Raw genomic sequence first — 6,717 nt, 5'->3', positions numbered from 1 at the left:
TTTCCATTTGGAAAGCCCTTGTTGGCTCGTGGCAGGTTTGGGGGCCCTGGTCTAGTCTCCCTTCCCTGTCTCCTGGGCAGTGTCCCCAGGGGAGCCCCCGGGGGCTGAGATCTCTTAAGTCTCAGCCCTGCCCCACCCCCTGCCTCCACCCGCGAGGCCAGCATCCCCCCAGCCCCCGCCCCTGGGCTGTGGGACAGGGAGAGGGCCGAGGGGCTGGCTCTGAATACTAATGTCCTGCCCATTGTCAAAGCCCCTTTGTGCCCCAGAGCTCCATTGAGGCGCCTCCGGGTAGGGCACAATGGGGGCTCTGTCCCCGAGTTCCCCCAAACAGTCACCTGCTTTCAGAGCCTCCCCCCGCTCCCACCCCCACCCGCCCCAGTGTCCGGAGGGCCCAGCGAGCTTGGGGGAGTGGGGCCAGAGCCAGGGGGGATGGGCAGGAGGCGACCCCTCCCCCCCTCCTCCCCGGGCAGGCTGGGGAGATGGGCCCAAGGCCGGGAGAGGCCCCGACTTACAGGGGGCGGGGGTGGGGCAGTCTGTGGATGGACTTGGAATGCAGGTTCCGTGAGGCCGGCCAAGGGGAAGGGGCACTCAGCCTGCCCACTCCTCGGTTCCACATGCCCGGCCGCCGCGGCCCGTGCCTTCCCGCCTCTCCTCCTCCTCCCACCACGAGGCTCATATATGCAGAGACACACAGGCACACGCTCATGCATGCGGCCCCACACACGGCTCCCGGACGCACGCCGGAGCGGATGTGCCCAGACCCAGCAGGCCAACTCAGGTACACAGACCCGCACCGGCCACTCGCATATGCACCAGCACACCCGCCCTCCATCCCCTTTGCACCCCTTCCGCCAGCCTCCAGCCTCCAGCGGCTCAGGACCAGCGCCCCAGCCCCCGACCACCCCCCACCCCGTGCCCTCGCTGCCCCCTGCTGCTCCAACACAGGTTATGACAAGTTTGCACTTGTTGTGACCTCAAGAATGTGGCCCTGGGGCGGGGAATGTCCCGCTGCTCCAGACCGCACTTGCTTATACGTTAACCACGGACACGGTCTCTGCTGAACCGTGAGCACGTCCGCCCCTCCCCCCCATCCCACAGACCACAGAGAGGTTTGGTGAGCCAGGACCCCCGCCCCAGAGCGGAGCCAAACACACTGAATGGAATCATGCGGGAATGACCAACCCCAGCCTGCCCCAGCACCCCCCCAGGGCCACCAGCCCAGGGCCACCAGCCCTTGCATCTGCCCAGTGCACTCAGGGTCATGGCCTCTCACCACCCTGTGAGGTAGATGGCCTCGTTATCATTTCCCCGTTTTATAGTAGGGCTCTGACAGGTGACGTGACATATCCAGGTGGCAAGACTGGGACTCCATTCTCAAATGGAAGTCTCTTGCTGCTGGGTGTTTTTCTGGGTTGTGTTTTGCGGGGGAGGGGTCACTATGCCTCTTGGCTTCACTCAGATGACCCAACCCATGTGGAATTTTCACAGAATTATCTTTTGCCCACCTTCTTTGGGAAGAGTGGGGGCATGTTGGGGTTGGAGTGGGGGAGAACAATGGGTACAGGGACCTTAAACAGGACTCTGCATCCAGAAAGAAACTCAAAAGTTCACCTTGACCCTTGACTGCCTCTAGGCAGGGTGAGCCTACCTCCTTTCGTTTCCTACATTCCCATGGGCCCCATTCCCACTGCTGATGGATCACTGGAGAGAGGAGCCCCATGGCCTTCTTGGCCAGGGTTTGGAGTTTGAGATCTCTGTTGATTATAAGTCCTTCACAACACCCGGCTCTGACCTTCCCTGTTAATATCCTATGTCTGTATAAGGATCTATAGGGCAGGTCTACGCCTCTCCTACTATTCTGGTCTGGGACATCTTCTGGAAGCCTGGAGCAGGTACCCTAAAAAGGGAAGAGATAATAATAAAAGATTAAAAAAAAAAAAAAAAAGGGAAGAGATGGAGGGCTTACCAGGACCAGGACCCCGAGGATTTGAGGGCTGCTTGCGCGATGGTGTGCTGGGACCCGGGGTGGTTGATGGGGTCACAGGTGCAGAAACCCCATTAGATGGAGAACTAAGCTGATGTTGGTTTGCTCATCTGCAAATGTTATCGAATGCCGATCTCCATGATGTTTCCCTTACATCAGAATTGCAAAGCCCCCTGCAGGACCCTTCTATGCCTTAACCCCACTGCTCACCTAGCATGCTCCCCCGCTGGCTGCCAGATTCTGCTGAAGCTGCGTCATCCATCTGTCTTCCTCCACGCAGGAACACTCCTCTCCCAGCCCTTATCCTCTGGTGTATTCTTCTGACTCCAAGTGCCCTTCCAAATGTCCCCTGTTGGAGAAGGAGGCCTGGCCAAAGGACAATTTCAACCCCTCCAGCTGCACTCAGGCTCGGGGGGGTGGGGGGGACAGTGAGACAGCCACCTCTGAATCTAGTTCTGCATCTAGTCAGTGTCGTTGGGCCACCCCTGCCCCCATCCTTCTAGTCAAAGGAGAAATGTGGATAAGGAATAAGTGGAAAGTTGGGGAAGGGCAGAGAGATTCCCTCCCAGGGTGACAGTAGACCCGCCCCCCCCCGCCCCCCCACGCCAGGCTTCTCTACGTGAGGGTCAGAGGTTGCTCTTCAAATGTGGAACCTGAGAAGGAAAGGGAGTGGCGAGGACCCCTGTCGGGGAAGGTGGCTCAATTCCCTGAATATGCATCAGAAGCACAGGGTGCCTATGGGTGTCCATCTCCACCAAGGGTAAAAATAAGAACAAATTCCTTAGGCAGCAGCAAGTAAGTTTTGACTTAGCAGGAAGCATTTCCTGGGTATAAGGGATTAGCAGGCAAAGGGGAAGGATGGAAAGAGGTGGAAGACTCACTCCCCCGATGAGAAAGAGAGGCCCAGCTTAGCCGCCTATTGAACAGAGGTTGGGTGGCCTAGGAGACATTTCCAAAGGGGCTCAGGGCCCCTGTGGGCCATGGACTTCCAGCTGTCTCAGATAACTCCCTTGATCATTTCCACAGCCCCTAGCAGAGAACATCATTGAATCTGCCCCTTCCCAACGGGCCCGCTATCTGCTGTTTCTTCTAGCTCTTCTTGTTGTCATATTTCTGGGCCAGCTGCTGTGGGGCAAGGAGATTCCTGAGGCCTGCTGATGGGAGGCGCACACTGGATACCCCTAGGCTGGGGCTTTGGTTGGAGGGGAAGAGCTCAGTGGATAATGCTCCCAGGTTGGCCCTTCAGGACCCCAGGGTTAAGAAAAGATCTGGTAGGAAGAGAGAGCTTTGGGATGAAGAAGAAAGTCAGGGTTATTGCTCTGATTCTGGTGCTATAAGCCGGCTGTGTGATTGTGGAAAAGTTACTCAACTTTTCTAAACCTTGGCTTCCTCTTCAGTGAAATGAAGGGGTTGAAGAGGAGACATGCGGGCCTCCCAGCGCCGACATGCCATGATGATATGGTGGCCAGATGAAAAGTGCAGTTTAAGTGGGCCTGGGTTCAACTTGCAGTCACCTCTTCCTTACTCGTGGTCCTTCTGGACAAGTCAACTAACCTTTCTGAGTCTGGTTTCCACACATTCACATGAAGGCAATGGCATTACCCACCTCTCAGGGAGGATAGGATGACGTGGTACGTGGAAAGCCAGCACAAGGGCTGAGGTGGGGAGTCCGCAGCACGTGGGGACACAGAGGGGCAGCAGCGCACACTGGGGCTGTGGGCGTCTGGAAGGGCTTCTCAGAGAAAGTGACATCTAAGGCGAGGCTTGAAGGAAGGGTAGAGATCGACCAGGTGGAGTGGGGAGGGGAAGAGTGCTTCACGGAAGAGGCCCCACTGTTTGCCAAGAACTGTTGGTAAGAGAAGGCATGGCCTGCTCAAGCACTGGGAGAAGCTTAGTGTAGCTGGCGGCAGAGGCTGTGTGTGAGGGGTGGGTGGAGGACCGAGAATGCTGGTGCTGGAGAGGCCAGCTTATTACATACTCTGTCCCACCTGTCATTCTAGGGGCTTACGAGTTGGGATCCCTCCACTTCGCCTCCATCTTTCTTTTCCTACTTTTCTTTCTCCCAAGCTCAGTCCTCTTGTCTTTGGTCACGTGGGCTCCAGGAAGCACTGGGCTTCCCAGGAGGACCTGGTCGGTCCAGGGAGAAGCTCTATCCACAGTTGCCCGACTCTGGACCAGTTTGGGGTCCAGGTCTGGAGTCTTCCGCCTCTCTCCTTTCCCATGATGAAAGATGGATCTGCCTCCTGCAGAAGGCTCTGGGTTTCTGGCATTGAGGCTCCGTGCTAAGCACTGAGTACCCACTGTGGGCCCTCCCCCACCTGGCCCCTCATGAGAGAGAGACACGAGAGTGTTGATGGCAGTGGGCTGAGGGCAGTGTGGAGTGAGAGCTGAGGGAAACTAGAGAGAAGACAGCTCTTCAGCCTGGAGCCAAGGCGGATGGAGAGACTGAGTCAGTGCGCGCAGCTGTCTGAAGGTTGACGCTTTAATGGGAAGCTCGGAGGAAGGACTTCCCAAGGATGAAGCAGGTCACATACCAAAAAGGGAGACTGAGGGAGGGAAAAGAAATGTACAATATCAATCCTATGGGCTCTTTTAAGCCAAGAAATACTTAGACAAAGCTCTATACTAGGCACTGAGGAGGTCACAAAGATGAACAAAACACAGGCTAGGAAGCAGTTCAGAAATGATTCTCCTGATTGACAGGAGAATCGTTGACAGGAGGGGGTAACTCTCCTGCCTCCCCGCCACCTACCCTGCCTCTTGGACCCTCCACCGACTAGGTCCAAGGCCTCCCTTATCACAGCCACACAGCTTCTAAGATCACAGGCGAGAAAAGGTATAGAGAAGGGGGCTTCAGCCGGGAGGTAGGTCAGCCTCCCTCTCTTCTCTCAGGTGGGGAGCCCCACTGGTTCCAGGACCCTAAGGAACCGGTCCCATCAGGTTGGCCTCTCTCTGGTTTCTCAGATTCTGGTGGCAGATCTGGTGACAGCTCAGTGGCTCCCTGGCCTCCACCCCAAAAACCTTATCTTCTGGGGCCTGGCCATCCTGGGCTCTTTAAAAAATTAAAATTTTTTTTTGTATCATTTCTTAGTGAGTTATTCTCTTAAGGCTCCATCAGCAGGTGGAATGGAAGACCCCTCCCACCCTGATGCCTTGGGTAACCAAAGCATTATCCTCCTTCAGTGCCTGCTCTGTCTGGAGGACCCGCACATCAATGCCTTGTTTCCTGAGGTACTCCACAGCTGATGAGGGTACCTTCGAGCCGTCACTCATCCCCTGGCCAATAACAAGGGTCAGCACGCCTTTCTCGACAACTTCCTGCACATCTGCAGGCTGCACACCAGGAGAGCGCTCAGTTCTTGTTTCTCTCCAGTCCCAAGCCTGACTTCCCCCTGGCCACGCTTTGCAGTCCTTACAGATTTTAGTAGAGCCTGGGACTTTCATTTGCCCCCTATGAGAGGGAAACAATTTTCAGGGGACGAAGGAGCTTAACCGAACTCCAACGCCCTCTCTTTTCAGAGTTACGATCCCAAACCTCTCCGTGTTTTACCCCTCATCCTGGGCTTTGAGCAGCCTGCCAGCTGGCTGGAGCCCCCAAGGGGAAGCAGGAGGGCAAGGGGCCAACGAGCATGATGTAGGAACTGAGTTCTGTGTGTCATCCCTCGCTAAACACCTTTCCTACCTCTCGGCAGGTTGAATGGGTTTTGGAGGGAGCTTCACCTTGGGAATTATGATGGAATTACAGGGAGGTAGGATGAAGGAGGTGGGCTGGAAGCCTCCTCCAATTCCAGGGCTGTAGTAAGTCCTACCGCATGAATCACTGTTACCCTGGAGAAAGGACAAATAAGGCAGGAGGTAGCTGGAGCGTCACCGAGCCCACGTGGGTGTGGAGAGGCAGCATGACTGAAGGTCCACGGGACTTGGAGACAGAGGGTCCGGCTTTGCCATTAAATAAACATCAGCAAGTTACTTTACCTCTCGGAGCCTTGGTTTCTCTAATTTGCTAGGTATTTTTCTTTCATCTGCAAAGTAGGCTAATAATAATATCTTATATTTGCATACAGGCCTTACAGATTTCACATACTTTTATCTCCTGTAATCCCAACCAAACAATGGAAGGTTTTATTGCCTCCTTAGGTGAGGAAACTGAGCCCTAGAGAGATGAAGAGATTGACTGAAGTTCCCATAGCAAGTAGATGGCACAGATCTGGATGGCAAATAGTGGGAAAGAAGGATAGATAGGGAACTTTGGCTGTGACCCAGACCTGCCAGGATAACAAATAGGTTTCATTTGTGAGGCTAACTGCATTGGATGGAAAACGGCTCTCTGTATCACCATGCTGGGAAAGATTCTGAGGTTCAGTGAGGAAAAAAGTACTGTGATGAATCAGTGATATCTGTTAAGGGCAGGAGGTGGGGTAAATGACGGCCCAGACGCAGTTGGTTGGCATCCCTAGCCTGGAATCAGACCAGGGATTTCATGTCTAAGTCTTTCCTCTATACGAATCAATTAAGTTAAATTCAAAGGCACCAGCTTGACAAGAGAACTAAGGTGTAGTCTCTGCCTTCGAGGAGCTCACCATCTCTCAAGGACAGAGGCGTGCTATATCGATGATGTGGCAAAGCGTCCCAGGAACGTACAGAGAGTAATGAGGGCATTTTAGGCAGAGAGACCTGCTTGGTAAAAGCATGGGGCCGTGCAAGTGGGGTGCAGACTGCGTTTGAAGAGCCAG

The 6,717-nt window shown here is 54.9% G+C and overlaps 1 protein-coding gene and 1 pseudogene across 2 annotated transcripts in view; one reads left to right on the top strand and one right to left on the bottom strand.

Moving 5' to 3' along the window:
• The window catches only part of KCNJ10 (potassium inwardly rectifying channel subfamily J member 10), a 32,560-nt gene that overhangs the window by 7,847 nt on the left and 17,996 nt on the right, over positions 1 to 6,717 (top strand). The window lies entirely within an intron of this gene.
• LOC132426899 (mth938 domain-containing protein pseudogene) lies at positions 5,099 to 5,798 on the bottom strand (annotated as a pseudogene).

This window comes from Delphinus delphis, chromosome 1, assembly GCF_949987515.2.
Source record: "Delphinus delphis chromosome 1, mDelDel1.2, whole genome shotgun sequence".
Lineage (NCBI taxonomy): Eukaryota > Metazoa > Chordata > Mammalia > Artiodactyla > Delphinidae > Delphinus > Delphinus delphis.
The sequence above is the reverse complement of the archived record's forward strand: the minus strand, read 5'-3'. Positions and strand labels throughout refer to the sequence as shown.